Raw genomic sequence first — 16,988 nt, 5'->3', positions numbered from 1 at the left:
TTGATTTGCAACTAAATACAGGCTTTACACTAAATTTTGGTACTATATCTGTCTGCATTTCTTTAAGCTATTATGTGGCTTAACTTACATTTATTCAGATTCTGAATATTTAGGTTTTTTGTTATGATAGAAAATGGTGAATGATGCATTTGTGATCTACTAGATTAATTTTTTACTCATGATTTGTGTCAAGCTCTGTTTGGATGGAAATTGGAATTAAATTAAAAATGCAAAAAAAACTCCATTTATATTTTTTCATTAAATAAAACTACCTTAAATGTTTATAAGTTTATAAAAACATGTGTTACATGTAAAACTGATTACTTAAAAAAAAAGTATTATATACTGGCCATGAACCAAGCTCTTAGGTGCTACGATAATAATAATAATAATCTGTGGTTATAGAATTAACCTAATAGTTTCTGGTCACCACGTTATTCAAGATTTAGAACTAGTAGATCTCCTCCTTTCTCACTTTGTTTTTATTCAGAGACTGGAAGAGGAAAACCAGGTTTTCTCTTTTTTTTCCCCAACTCCCAATCAGTTTCTTAACTTTGAGTTAACTAGTCATTGAACTGACCTAGCTGAATAAATTGAAACAAAGAAAATATTCTCTCTGTACCTTTTGAAAAAGCAGCTGTAGTCAAAAGTTGGTTTAGCACTTCAACAGCTCTGGTTCCAGGTGCTTAGCCAGTGGCTTCCGCCAGTTGAATGGTTTGAATTTCATTAAAATGTTTGCAGCAGACATGTATTGGTTAATGTTATTTTTAATTTAATTTAAAGTACTGTAATAGATTATAGTAAGTGTAGGCCTTAAAATTTGTTCTAATTTTAAGTAGGTTTATTTTAAAAAAGAAAAGTGTATTTAAATAAAAAAAATCCAATTTAAGAAACTCTGATTTTTTTTAAAAATAATTGATTTTTATTCACCTGGTTAATAATACAAAACTAGGGAGGTAGTAATTCTCTTTTGTGTCACCCTGATGGAGCCACACATGAAATACTGGATGCAGTTCTGGGCTTCACAATTTAGGGATGGTATAAAAAGACTAGAGATGATACAAAGCTGGTAACAGGTAATGAATGAAGACGAAGAGATATGGCATGAAGAGAAACAGAAGTAACCATGTTAAAGAGAAGACCCAGAGGATTTATGATCACAGAGTATACATACTTTCAAGGGAATGGTATAATGAAGAAAGGGAATTATTCACACTCTTGGAAGATGGAAGGACAAGGTGCAATGACGTGAAGCTAAAGAAGGAAAATGATAGTCATTAGGAAAGGGTTCTTAACTATCAGAGGAATTGGGCAGTGAAATAGACAGTTGAATAACCATCACTGCAGATATGATGTTAATGAGAATAATATAGTTGAGTATTCTTGCAAAGTGCAGTTGGTCAGGCTAGATGGCCTGTGTGGCCTTTTCCATCTGTCTATGATTTTGTGAACTTACAAATGTCACTCCCCAGCCCAGGCTCAGTACATCATCCTCATCACCTCTCATATGCTCCCTCAACTACCATTCATCTTTTTGTAACAGAAAATCATCTTGGAATCACTCCTGCTCTCAGGAGCAGATTTCCCAGTGACTTCGGTTGGAAGATCAAGCCCTTTGCATTTTCCATTTACATACATTTTTCTTTGTTTTAGATAGATAATTTGCCCAGTAGTAATCAGAAATGACTTCATAATAACAGGTTTCAGAGTAGCAGCCATGTTAGTCTGTATCCGCAAAAAGAACAGGAGGACTTGTGGCACCTTAGAGACTAACAAATTTATTTGAGCATAAGCTTTCGTGGGCTATCAGATGAAGTGGGCTGTAGCCCACGAAACCTTATGCTCAAATAAATTTGTTAGTCTCTAAGGTGCCACAAGTACTCCTGTTCTTTTTTCATAATAACAGCTATTCTGTCCTCTGGATTTTCCAGTATGTCCTGTCTTCTCTCTCTCTCTCTCTCTCTCTGCCTTTTGGTAAGATCTTTGGGGGCAGGGACCATCTTTATCTCTCTGTCTTGTACAGCACCAGGTGCACTGTTAGTGCTTATCTAATAACTCTAATAGAAGTCGGGGGTGAGGGTTGCCAAAGAATGCTCAATATCCTTTCACTTGGAGATACATATAAATTGGAACTTGTTACATTATTCCACTGATAGGTGTCTGAAATGCAGCTTTATGTAATAAAATAGATTATATAGAGAGAAAGTATTAAAGATGTAGCAAACTAATATTTAATTTGGGCACTGCATATGTTACTATACCAGAGGATTTCTGTATGATTTTTAATTTTATATAGTTTAAAGATCCCAAAGTAATGTTAATGAGAAGGCCAAACTGCTCAGCACATCTTGGGACAGAGATAAGATTTTGCAAAAACAACTGTTCCTCGGAACAGCACACAGAGACTCCCACCCTTCTCACATGCTTTATCTTCCTTGTTATGTAATATGGTAAGGGGGTTAAGCAATTTTGTTACACCCTATAAGAGTTGTTAAAGTCAGAAGAGATATATGTTGAAATAAAGCTCGAAAATGCACGTGAATGGATGTTGTGTGTAAATAGAAGATGAATGGTTAGGAGTGCCAGCCTAAGAGTTACCATTTCAGTATCGACTGGCCGAAGAATGCGCTAAGTGGAGATAACTGGATGACCCCCGGAGGGCAGACTGGAATCCACCCAACAGCCTCAAGGATGGGAGAACCAAAGAACAATATAAAATCTGGCAGCATGGAGCCGTCAGGGAGGTGCCATCTGCTGATTGATTCAGCAACAGCATGATAAAGCCACCTCCATAGACTGGCATAGGAATAAAACTCCTATAAAAACAGACCCTAAAGACTAAGGACTTTGAATCTGGTTCTACAACCACCCTCCAGGAGCATCAGATGCGCATCTGACAAAGACTCGGCTCCACCCTCATGTCCAGGTTACCTGGCCAGTAACTTGGCATGAGCAACCTCTAGGCGGGTAACTATAACAACTTTGCAGAACTTGTGTGTGTATGTGTGTGGGAGTGAATGGGATGTAGTACCGGCCACCGACTGTACTAGGAGGTACGACATCGTGCATCAACTATGGGAAAGGGACTGAGAGACTTTTTCCATTGGACCATATGAACTGAAACCATAAACTCACTGAACATTAAATCTCACCAAATGAGAGTAAATCCATCATCATCGTATCCACTCATTATACTCCATGCCTGAACATAGCCATTATATGAACAACATACCCCCATATCTCAATGTCTGTACTTTGACCCATTAACCTTTTACCCCCCAATCGGGGAGATTGAAGATTATGTATTCCTTATGCAACCCATTCCTAAACCGAATTTCGGACCCCTTGATAATCTATACCTTATTCCCTGATAACCAGAAACTTCTATGCTTAAACTCTGTACCGTTTTCTTTTTACTTCAACATCATCTCAATAAAATATGACTCTTTACTTGCTTTGCCTCTTTTGGTATTTTGTGTGAGTACATGGGATAGAATGTTTATGATTACATGTTTACTGTGCCTCTTTTTGTATTCACAGTAAACATGGCATTTTGTCTTATCCCCTTTTAAAAGATCCTGTTGGGTTTTATTTTATTGGTAAAACGCATACAAAGACCACTTGTAGCATAATAATATCCCAAGGAAGAATATCAGTTATTTCAGAGAAAATACCAATATTTGTTGTTCCATAACTGCTATAAAGTATAACATTTATGTAAGTTTCTCTACTTATTTTTCCTTACAACAAGAAATGCAGCTGTAATTTGTGTTCTTACTTTTATTAATGACATTTTTGTTATGTAGGCATTACTGTAATTTACTAATGGGAAATAGCCAGTAAATGCAACAGAGAATGTACAGTACAATAAATAACATTTTATATTTCTGAAATGCCAGAATGTTTTACAAAATATTACCTGAACTACTGAGATTTCTCTTCTTTTAATTGCCAGACAGCCTCAGCAAACTGTCATTGTTAATTGAAGCTATTCTCTGAAATAAATCCTTACAACTGAATTTTGATAGTCTGCAAGATGCATTAGAATTATGCTTACACAACTCTGGAATATTTCAAAAGTTTCAGTTTTTAGAGTGCTGTTTGCCTAATGTCCATAACTTATTACAAAATAATTGCTTTCCTATTTCTCATTAGGCCGAGTCCATTCTCACAGTCTGGTACACAGTGCTCTCCAAGCTGTCATGCAAGAGGGGCATTGCACATGCAGACAACGGCCCCCATATTATCACTGGGCAGTGCAGGGAAAGTGTGATATTAGTTACCTTCGTCTTGTTGTGGATGGTAGTGATTCTCGTGTGTGTGATTTACTTAACTGAATAACAGGTCATGATGTTTGCATAATATTTTTCCTCGTCTGACTTATTTGTTTTTTAATTTTAACATGAATCGATTGATGGTAAAAGGTGGCAGACTGACAGCCTGATGGAAGCTGTCTACTTAACTACAGATTAGGTACATCACAGGTAGTGACACTGCATATTTCCCCCACACTGTACTACTTACATGATCTGTAAGGACCGCCTCCAGGAGTAAAGGGTAGTGCAATACTCAGTCCTCAGGCTCCCTGCTGAGAAGGATGGCAGTTAGTGTCCGTTGGATGCTGGTGTTTGTTATTAATCTTATGTGGAGACATTTTGGTGGTGCTCGTTACCATACTGTACCTCACCAGTGTTCGTTAATTAAGCCTCACAAGCCTCCTGTGGACCAGAGTAGCATGTCTAGATAGGGAACTAAGGAGCAGACACGTGACTGCAGGTGTGTTGGTTCTGAGGGAACAGGGTATTAGTGCTAGCCTGGGGTGAAGGGTGGCCACTTTCTGCTGCATCACTGCTTCTCAAACTGCCCAGCATTATCTTATGTGTTCCCCTCTCCCCTCACATTCTGGAAACCTCTTTAGGGTGAAGTTGGGGCAGCTGCTGGCAGGGGCTCCTTAGGGAGCAGGCCTGGGAAGCAGAGTGAAGAAATGGGCCCTTCTACACTTGCCCCAGGTCGCTATGGACACCCTGAAATTTGTGATGCTTCCCTGCCAATCTCAGTGTATCTATGGGTTTTGAGGACCAAGCCTCATGTCTGCTTTGTGAGAGGATGAGGTGGTAAGCTCCACCCACTGATGGGACAATATGAAGGAAACTGAGAGTTAAACCCTTATGTAAATTTTTTCTGGCCCTAGTTTACAGCCTTGTTAAGAAACCATGCTATAGACAGCCAACAGCATGATTTTTGCTGCTGGTACGTTTGTTAACAACAAACATAAAAACAAAAAACACACAAACCCCCAAACTGGTCAACATTTTCAAACCTAGGTGCTTGAAGTTAAGCTTCAAACTTCATATTTAGAATTCTAAATAGACGTGTCCTGCGGCTCACAATGAAGGCTAAATAGGTTTAGGAGCCTAACTCCGGTTTGACAAACGTGTCCATATTCCCTATCCACCATGACAGTAACTCTGCTAGCGACAACTCGACAAATCAGAATTGATTGTCAAATACTATTTTTCCAGACTCATGCTTGGTAACTGAATATAGCTAGCAAGCATGGTTCTGCTCCCAGATTGGACAAGGCTTAAATGGCTGAAGGCTTTCTTCTCTGGGAAGCTTTAGTTATTTGCCAAAGGCATTATGTTCAACTCCAAGTTAGAAACTGGGGAAATAATCAAGTTGTCATTTTGTTAGCCGATTACAATTTTACAATAAACTTAAAAGGGGGTTAGCAATGGCTTCAGACCGTTATTTTAACAAAAAACTTGTAAGTATCAGTAAATTGAATCTTTGTATAGGAGTAAAGCCAAAGTGCTGGTTAGTAAAATTCTCTTCAAACGATATACTATCAACTGTGCTGTATTATCAGATGAATCAGCCAGACTGACTCCTTAATTTTTAAAGGGAACACTGCTAGTTTATAGTATCTTTTTCTTCATTGTTTGCAGGACTTCTTAGCGACTACATTCTCCGTACTAATTTTGTTGTTTGCATTTGGAAAACATTATTTCCTGTGTTTTCAATGGAGCTGAAAAATAAATAAGCAAATGAGTATATTGTATTATTTATTTTTATTTGCTTATTTATTTGTTGTCTCTATAGTGGCAAAGTACAAAACATATAGGTTCAAAAGGGAAACTCAGGTCTCTGTGCAAAAATAAACATTCTTATAAACAATGCAAATTTGCACACAAATTATCTCTTTGCATCAGACATTTTTATGAAGGTATTTAAATACCCTTTTGTCACCTTCTCCTGGTATGGTCTTTTTGAGGGGGTCTCTACTTCTCCTGACTGGTCCTCCTTAGTTTGCTCTTGGTCAGGACAGTTCTTGGACACTCACCTTTAATTAAGTCTAGCAGTCTGCTTCAGTCTCTTGGCTGGGTTCATGGAGGGAGCCTGAAGCAAGGATGTCACCCCTTTCTACCTCCCCTTCTGTCTCTGTTCTCCCCTTTATAGCAGCGTTTGTTTCTTCTATTGGCTGCAGCAGTTGGTGCCTGCTCCAGGGCTGGATTAACGCAGGGGCTTTAGGAGCTGCCTGCATACTGTGGCCCCACGCCACTCCTGGAGGTGACCGGCTGCTGGTAAGTCCCTGCGGCCCCTGGCGGGAACTGGCCAATGAGAACTGCAGGGCAGTGCTTGCGGGCGCGGGCAGCACATGGAGACACGCTGTCCTCCTGCCCTTAGGGGTGCGCAGAGACGTGTCAGCAGCCGGCCACTTCTGGGAGCAGCGTGGGGCTATGGCTGGCAGGCAGGCAGCCTGCCTGAGCCCTGCTGCGCTGCCAGCCAGGAGCCACCTGTGGTAAGCACCTCCCGGATGGAGCCTACACCTTGCACTCCCCTCCTGCATCCCAACCCACTGCCACAGGTCAGAATCCCCTCCTGTACCCAGACTCCCTCCCTGACCCCGCACTCCTCATCCTCTCCTACACCCCAACACTTTGCCCCAGCCTGGAGTCCCCTCCTGCACCCAAACTCCCTCCCAGAAAGAAACTAATATAACAGTTATTCTAAGGTAAGTAGGATATTTTGAATTAACTTAACTATATTCTACATGTTTTAAGACTGAAATGTAACCACAGAACAGCTTTATGTTAATTAAAAGGCAAATTTAGTTTAGTGTTAATTGCCTTGATGCCATAATTGTGATCATTTTGTTTTAAATTAGAAAAAAGACTTGTATACAGGGGCCCCACAAAATCTAATAGCCCTGGGCCCACAGGAGAGGTAATCCGGCCCTGCCTGCCTCCAGGACTGGTGTCAGGGTTCCTTCCCCACTCTGAACTCTAGGGTACATGAAAGACTCCCTAAGATTATTTTTACCAGCTTAGGTTAAAAACTTTCCCAAGGCACAAACTTTGCCTTGTCTTTGAACAGTATGATGCCACCACCAAGTGATTTAGACAAAGAACAGGGAAAGGACCACTTGGAGTTCCTATTTCCCCAAAATATCCCCCCCAAGCCCTTACACCCCCTTTCCTGGGGAGGCTCAAGAATAAACAAGATGAGCACAGACCAGCCTTGGATTTTTAACACCCAAAAAACCCAATCAGATTCTTAAAAAACAGAACTTTATTAGAAGAACAAAAAAAGATAAGAGAACAACTCTGTAAGATCAGAATGGAAGATAATCTTACAGGCAGTCAGATTCAAAACATAGAGACTCCCTCTATGCAAAACCTTAAGTTACAAAAAGACACAAAAACAGGAATACACATTTCCTCCAGCACAGCGAATTTCACAAGCCAAAACAAAGAAAACCTAACGCATTTTCTAGCTAGATTACTTACTAACTTTACAGGAGTTGGAGGGCTTGCATCCTTGATCTGTTCCTGGCAAAGGTATCACACAGACAGACAAAAGCCTTCCCCCCCTCAAGATTTTAAAGTATCTTGTCCCCTCATTGGTCATTTTGGGCCAGATGCCAGCCAGGTTACCTGAGCTTCTTAACCCTTTACAGGTACAAGGATTTTGCCTCTGGCCAGGAGGGATTTTATAGCACTGTATACAGAAAGGTGGTTACCCTTCCCTTTATATGTATGACAACTGGCAACTCCAGCAGCTGCGTGGGGGTGTGATCAAGCTGCTTGCTTCTGAACAGGAGAGACTCTCCTTCCCACTCTATCTGTGCTCAGTATGGGGTTTGTAGACCCCCTTACACCTTTTACATGATTTTGTTACAAAGGCCCCAGTTCAGCAAGCTGCATGTGCCTAACTTTAAAGACGTGAGTGGTCCTACTGAAGTCACTGTCACTACTCACACAATTAATAGGCATGCACTGAAGTGCCTTGCTGAAGTGGGACCTAAGAAAGGAAAACAAAAGTTTGTAGGCCTCGTGGAAGAAGTGCGTTTTAAGTAAGAGTTAAATGAAGAGAGGAACCAGAGACTCATAGACTTTGAGGCCAGAGGGGACCATCATGATCATCTAATCAGACTTCCTGCACATCGCAGACCACAGAACCTCACCCACCACTCTTGTAGTAGGCCCATAACCTCTAGCTGAGTTACTGAAGTCCTCAAATCATGACTTAAAGACTTCAGGTTACAGAGAATCCAGCATTTACTCTAGTTCAAACCAGCAAGTGACCCTGGCCCCACATGGCAGAGGAAGCCAAAAACCCCCAAGGGTCTCTGCCAAATCTCACCTGGGGAAAATTCCTTCCCAACCTCAAATATGGTGATCAGTTAGACACTGAACATGTGGGCAAGACCCACAAGCCAGACACCTGGGAAAGATTTCTCTGTAGTAATTCGGAGCCCTCCCCATCTAGTGTTCCATATCCGGCCATTGGAGAGATTCGCTAATAGAAGTTGCAGGTGGACCACATGCCATTGTAGGTAACCCCATCCCTCCATAAACTTATCAACCTCAGTCTTGAAACAAGTTATTTTCCCCTCCCGACCCCTTGCCAACTGCCTGCTGCTCCCCTTGGAAAGCAATCCCAGAATTTCACTCCTCTGATGGTTAGAAACCTTCATCTCATTTCAAGCCTAAACTTGGTGATAGTCAGTTTATATCCATTTCTCCTTGTGCCAAGACTGGCCCCTAACTTAAATAACTCCTCTCCCTCCCTGGGTCCTTACACTCAATATTAGAATCAGACATGGAGATTACATGAGCATCTCCCAATCACCTCCCCTGAATTCCTAGTTTAAACTCTTTTAATCAGCTGAGTCAACCTCCATCCCAGAAGTCTATTCCCCTCCCTAGTCAGGTGGAATCCATCCCATGAGAACAGTCCTCTGTCCATGAATACATCCTAGTGGTCAAACATCCCAAAGCCTTCCTTATTGCACCACTGCCTGAGCCATCTGTGGATCATCATAGTCTTGTTTCGCTTTTGCTCTCCTCCAATAGGGACAGATAGAATCCCACTGAAAATCACCTGAACCTCCATTTTTTCAAGCATCTTCCTCAACCTGGTATAGTCCTCCTTGATGCATCCCTGCAAGAATCTAGCACTATTATTTGTTCCCACATGAAGGACAATCAGTGGATTCTTTCCTGCTCCTATTAAGATCCTCTGCAGCCTCAGTCTACATTCTGTATCTTAGCTCCTGGCAGACAACACACCCTTCTGTTCTCTGGATCAGCTCTGGTGACAGGCCTATCCATTCTTCTTAGTAGGTAGTCCCCAGTCTTGTAGGCCTGTCTCTTGCAGTTCTTTGTGCTATTCTCTGACCTTCCACCTTCTTCTTATCTTCTGTTCTCACTTGCAATCTTCTGAGAGTCATTCTCTATCCTCCTGAGGCTCCGAACTCTGTCAGTTTCCATTGTCTCTTGCCCATCTCTTCCCTTCTTCCTTGCTCTCCCATCTTTTGTTATTGCCTGCCTCTCCCCTTCGTATTCCAACTCAGTGAACCTGTCCCTCAGCTGTGTTTCTTCTTCTTCACGGGCCCATCTTTTCCTCTGTCTTGTTCTCATAGTCACATGCTTCCATGAGCACTTTCTTCATCCAGCCATTTCTTGTCCAGCATAGATCTGCAAGTCTTGAGTTTTCTCTTCAATCTCTTCTCTCCTTCCCTCCATCATCCACTAAAATCCCTTTTGAAACTCAACCGTAGTTTCTAGCTGCATCTTTAAACCCTGGATCTTCCCTTTCATCAGATCTGTCAGGCAGCACTTCATATAAATGAAGCCCCTTTCAGGTATTCTCTCCAGAATAATGTACATCCCACAGCTTCCACCTCCAGTCATTTTCATTGTCTCTTCCATTCTTCAGGAATCCGTAGCTGTCATAGCCTTTCTTCTTAAACACCTATCAAGAAGAAAACAAAAAACAAACAACCCCCCCGCCACACACACACACACAACATAACCTGTCCCCTAAACTTCCACTCAAACTCCCCTTTTTCAGCTGTTTGATGGCTTGTGCTCCTGTGCCACTGGCTGGACAGCTACTGTCTTTATAGGTGTGCTGCCAAGGGAAGCTCCACTCCCTAATTAAGGTTCAACTGTGACCAAAGGCTCTACTTCTCTTACAACAGGCTGCCCCACCAGACTTTACAAATGAAAACAAACCAGCAAGCAACAAACACACTCAAGAACTCACTCACTGTCTCTAAGGAACAGATCTGGTTAGGAGAGGGATCTTTGTGGAATGGAAGAATACACAAAAAGGAGAATTGGAGAAGGAACTAAAGAGACTGGTTAGTCATGCAGTGTGGGCAGAGTGGAACGAACAAAAGGAAGGTGAAGTGATGGAGCAGATAGATAGATATGCAGGAGCTAAAGTGGAGGGCTTTGGCATTAAGGATATGGCACAGAAAATAAGGGGAGCCAGTGAAGGGTGCTAAAGAGGGACTGGACGTTGACAGAGAGGTGAGCAAGGTAGATTATTTTCACAGCAGCATTTTGACAGGGGTAAGGCAAAGGTGTGAGCAAGGTGAGAGGCAGTGAGGTCAGAGATGAGGAGTTTGCAGTAGTCAAAGCCCAAGATGATCAGGGCCTGAGCAAGGATTTTAGGGCAGACTTTGGAGATATTGGAGGGGAAAAATAGGTAGGATTTAGCAACAGTATCGCTGGAGATGGGCAAATGTCTAAACTTCTTTAGTCATGAAAACAGACTGGAAATTTTGCAAGTACAGATTTTCTCCTGAAAGTTTCTGAGTTTGAAAGGTTCACAACAATAGCTTCGTTCACAACAATAACTTTTCTCATTGTGATTCAGAATTTCTGCTTCCTTTATGCCTGAAATCAGGAAGCACAGAAACACACAAAATATTTTAAAAAGCTACTGAAACTTTTTGACATCTCCCCCACAAATAAATTTGGGCGGGTATTGTTACAAATTAGGGTGAAGATTCACATTTTAGTAGCACCAATTTGCCCCTTTTGCATGAATCATTCTCAAATGTAGATTATAGGACAGATTCTAAGGTCTTCGCTCCATTTTTAGTCAACTCCCATGGCAGTTTTACCAGAGTGAGGAATGAGTAGAAACTGATGTTGACTCCAGAACTTGTCCTTACATTTGGACTCTTGACTCATTGCAGCCTGAGTTGAGCTCTTTGGGACACAGACTTTATTCTCCCATGTGTGGACACATTGTGGGCTCTGCTGAAACTAACAGTATATGATAGATACAATTTTGTTGTATTAGTTGTATAAAAATAAGGTACAACCTTGACAGGATGCACTGGATGTAGTTGGTAAATTTAAATTGCAGTTCTATTCATGGTTAAACAAGCCTGCTCCTGCTTAAAGCTCTTATCTTTGTGTATGGAATATTTTCAAGGACACTTAACAGAGTTCAAATCTTCAGTCTCAGCTGTTGTGTGAGGCAGAAGAAATACAAGGATTATACACAGATTGCTCTTATGCATTAAAGTGCATTTCCTTCTCTGAAAAGTGACTATGCAAAAAAGTGTCACATTTTAACTCAACAGATCTACTCCCTCTGGGTGAAATACACTGCATCATGCAGACAAAATGCACATGGGGCAGATGGGCGTGAAATCTACCACCCACACTCAATCTGGGGCCAGGGTGCAGTGTATCTGTGATCGCAATCTGTTTTATGGGCTGGAATAGCAGCATCTGTCCGTCCATGCTGTGTGTGTGCACATGGTATTAGTCCCCTCTCCAGACTTGCTTCACAGCTGGAAGAGAGAGTGAGCTGAATTCTATTAATTGTTAACAGGTTTCAATTACAGGGCAAAATTCTCCACTCCATTACACCCGTGCAATTCTAGCAGCAGCCAGTGAAGTCATATGATAGTTGTTGTTGTAGGCGACTCATCAGCTGCTACATCACCATTTTGGGGGAGTTGAGTGGGACCTACATAGTCATAGATATACGGCCCACATCCTACTTCACCACAAATCTCCTGCGGCACTGGACACTCCCAGGTGAGGTGCAGAACTCTTCAGAAGTTTCCCAAATCCTTCCCTCCACAAGCTGTGGAACTGCCCCAGTTCCAAGGGGTTCAAGGTCCTTGTGAAGACAGGATTTTCTGTTAGAGTTTTTGAGCTTGCTCAAACAAGAGTGTCCAAAACTGCATGTGCACCTACTTGGCTACACAGTTTTAAAGGCTAGATTTGGAGGTCTCTAAAATGTAGTCCAGTATGTTCTCATTTTTTTTTCCAGAAGGAATCCCGAGGCTTTACTTTGGATGGCTAGTTGTGGTAGGGGCGGTGAGTTAGGTCCTGGATGTATACATGCCTGCCCAAAGTTTTGCTTACCAAATTCATCTCCAAGACAGTAGATTCCACAGTTACTGTGAATATTTTTATACTAAGAAGGAAATATTTCTGTCAGCACTTGACATTTTAAAAACGTGTGTTGTATTTACATTTCCTTTGTTAGATAATTGGATGTAACAGTGTAGCATTCTCTTTCAACCTGAATTCCACAGACTGCTGTTGTTATCAGTAATAGAATTGCACTGGAATGTATGTGATAGGAGAACAATAGCTCCATTATGACCTACTAACATGCTAATCTAGTTTGAGTTTAAAAAAAACCCCAAACTTGTATAGTAAATGAAGCACAGTGAAATGGCTGAATTAGAGTTGAATTAGTTTCTGTAATACCAGAAACTGTGATCTGTGACCTCTTTCTTTTAAAAAGTAATTGAATTCCAATAGTATTTATGACAGGTTTCAGAGTAGCAGCCATGTTAGTCTGTATTCGCATGTGCATCCTATGAAGTGAGCTGTAGCTCACGAAAGCTTATGCTCAAATAAATTGGTTAGTCTCTAAGGTGCCACAAGTACTCCTTTTTTTTTTGCGAATAGTATTTATATTGCCATTTCTAATTAGCATAGAGTGTCAATATTTTATTCATTTTTCTTTACTTGCATTGCTTAGCTTTCACTTTTTAAACTAGCCAGTTAAAGAATATTTCCCACCCCCAACATTAAGGACAAGTCTTCTGACATATTAGTAACACCCTATTTATGTTAAGGAAATTTGGTGTAACTACAATGGTCAGTGCCCTCCCATCACTGGGGCATCAGAACACATCACAGTCCTTAATGCATTTTTCCTCTCCTCTGAAGTAGGGAAATACTATTATCCACTTATGGGGAACTGAAGCACCAAGAGGCTGACTTGGCCAAGGGCATACAGGAAGTCTGTGGCAGAGCAAGACACTGAACTTGGGCTTCCTAAGTCCTAGGCTAATACCCTAACCACTTGACTATCCTTTCTCTGTCAATGATGAAGCCAAAATGGCACCCAGCAGAGTTTACATCAATGCAGTTTATTCTGGTATGTTACCAGATGAACTACACTTCCATAAATCCTGCGTTGTGCAAATGCAGCGCATTTACATTAGGGATTTGCACAGGTGTAACTATAGTATTGATGTACTTGCACTGATGTGAATTTCCTTAACACAGACAAGGCCTAAGAGTGCCTCTTAGTAAAAAATGCAATGGTACTGTGTGAACCTTGGAAGCAATATAAAGGATCTGACGTAACATACATACACCCTCAGTCCATTGACTTCAGCAGGTCTTGGATTAGGTCCACACTGTCTTAAGGCTTGATTCTTCTCTCATTGAACTCATTGCCCCTTTACAGTCAAATTTTCAAAGGTATTTAGATGCCTAAAGATGCAGATAGATGTGTAGTAGGATTTTCAAAAGTGTCTTAGCTCCCACTGAAATCAGTGTAGGCTCGTAAGTCACTTAGGCACTTTAAAAAATGTATCCCTTATCTGTTTTAGTGAAAACTTGATACCTTTTCTTGCTAATTTAATGTATCAGCTGCTGCTAGCTCATATGTTATTTCCACTGTCATAGAGAAAAAGATATTGATTGTTTCCTTTCTTCTACTGGATCCTGGGTAACTGAGCTGTCTCCTTCACTGCAGGGAAACCAGATTTACTCATTAATTTCAGATGCTTAATTAAATCAGTTGAAGGTTTCTAATTTCATTGTGTCCATTCAAATGCTTAAATACATTTATTGTGCCAGTAGAATTGTTCCAGCTGTTTAAGGATACATTAGTACAGGCATCTCTTAAAATAAAGAGGTTTTGGTTAGTGTATCTGGTTTATGAGTCACACTTTCTAACTCAATTTAAAATAATGGCACCACATTAAAAAAGTAAGCATCTCTTAATATTGTATAGATTCTGTATACTATATGTATAGTGTAGTTTCATAAATCAGGTGGAAAAGTTGTTGAACTTTATAAGGGTACATTGGATATGTGTCTGTTAAATATACTTTGCACTCAAGAACAAAGATATCATGCATGGGAGTTGCCAGATAGACACGACTTAACAAGAACACTTGTTTAGTTGTAAGATATTGTATTCATAGACAGATGCTACATTGGTGTATCCATTTTCAGGTTTGTACCCAACCTATAAAAACAATGGGCCTAGTTTGTCACTGCCTTGCATCTTCTGTCTTCATTTAATACCTGTGCACAGTAGGTGTAAAATGTTTGGCACCCATGTTGCTGTCAGCTTGCACAAGTACAAATGACTGCATAGGCAGTGAAGAATAAGGCCTTATCAGTAGTGCTGGGAGGTAGAGAGACAGGGAAGTTAAATTCCAATCATACATAAAGAAATACAAGTAATAAAAATACCATTAGAGTCTTGAAGGCCAAGAAACTCTAAATTGAGAATTAAGTTTTAAAAATATATTAGAACGTATGGTAATACATGTTTAAGGTTTTTCTAATCTTCCATGCACTCCATAAGGGAGTCACAGACTGTCAAAGATTCAAATAAATCCTGTCAAATAACTCCAGAATTACCCATCTCTACTTTCCCAAAATATGCTCACAGGAGAATATGAGTTATCACTCAGAACATCTAAAAAAACTAAATGTAGAGTTGACCAATCCATTTTTGACATATGAGAGTCTAAAAAAAGGTTAGAAGCATTTCACATTCTCTGCATTTCCTAACTCCCATATCTCATGAATGCCTTTTCTGATAACCCTCAAACTTTCCCCCAAAAATTCCTTTGGCAGAAGACCAAGTATGAGAAATATCAGTCAGCTGGATTTTGTTCTGAAGAAAAGGGAGTGTGTGTCAATTTCAGTTACAGCTTTAACTGTGAACTACTTCTGTGGCATCAAAAATACCTAGAGGCTTCTGTTTAAGTCTGTTCCCTAGTTCATGGGTATGCTAAGTGATATGCAAATCAGACACCATATACTGTTACAGTTACTATTACAATTGACAGAACAGGACTTTGTTCAATAAAAATATCCCTTGAGAAGTAGGAGATTTTTGTAGATTTTAGCTATAATTTATCTGTAAATAGGCTACCGATTAAAATGGAAATAAAAAGTACCTATTAAAGCTGATGTTGATGTCAGTGAGAACAGAAATGGATCATAGTTCTGTATAAACTCAAGAAGAATGAAATTTGCAACACATAGTAGCATCAGAGTAGTGTCCCAGATTCCATATCAGCTTCAGTGCCCCAGATTCCACATCAGGTTCTTTTTCTAACTAGGTTTGAGTTTCTACTGTGATTCTCAATCCAATGTCATGTATATTTATAATACATGGAAGCAAAAAGGCATGATTAGTCATGGGTATATGGATATTGATTTGTCTCAAGTAGCAAATTGGATTGACTCTGACAACCCATGACATGACCACATACATAAAAATACATGGGGCCTAATTTTCATTTACATTAAGGGTAGATCTACACTGGAAAGAAAAATCCATGGCGCCATGTCTCAGAGCCTGGGTCAATTGACTTGGGCTGATGTGGCTCAGGCTGCGGGGCTAAAAATAGCAATGTAGATGTTTCTGCTCAGGCTGGAGTGCAAGCTTTGAGACTCAGTGTGCAGATTTTTCTTTGTGGTGTAGACATATGCTGAGGCCCCATTACATCACTGTGGCAGTGTAAAGTGTGTGTACATTACATTTAAAGTAGGGCTGTCAATTGATTAAAAAAATTAATTGCGATTAATTGCGCTGTTAAACAATAATAGAATATCATTTATTTAAATATTTTGGAGGTTTTCTACATTTTCAAGTATATTGATTTCAATTACAACACAGAATACAAAGTGTACAGTACTCACTTTAAATTTGTTTTTATTACAAATATTTCCACTGTAAAAAACAAAAGAAATTGTATTTTTCAATTCACCTAATACAAGTATTGTAGTGCAATCTCTTTATCATGAAAGTTGAACTTACAAATGTAGTCTTATGTACAAAAAAACCCCTGCATTCAAAAATAAAAAGTCAAACTTTAGAGCCTACAAGTTCACTCAGTCCTACTTCTTGTTCAGCCAATTGCTCAGACAAACAAGTTTGGTTACAATTTGCAGGAAATAATGCTGCTCATTTCTTGTGTACAATGTCACCTGAAAGTGAGAACAGGCACTGTTGTAGCCGGCATTGCAAGATATTTATGTGCCAGATGTGCTAAAGATTCATATGTCCCTTCATGCTTCAACCACCATTCCAGAGGACATGCGTCCATGCTGATGTCGGGTTCTGCTCGATAACGATCCAAAACAGAGCGGCCGATGCATATTCATTTTCATCAT

Source organism: Lepidochelys kempii, chromosome 5 (genome assembly GCF_965140265.1).
Source record: "Lepidochelys kempii isolate rLepKem1 chromosome 5, rLepKem1.hap2, whole genome shotgun sequence".
Lineage (NCBI taxonomy): Eukaryota > Metazoa > Chordata > Testudines > Cheloniidae > Lepidochelys > Lepidochelys kempii.
Note: the sequence above shows the minus strand (reverse complement) of the source record.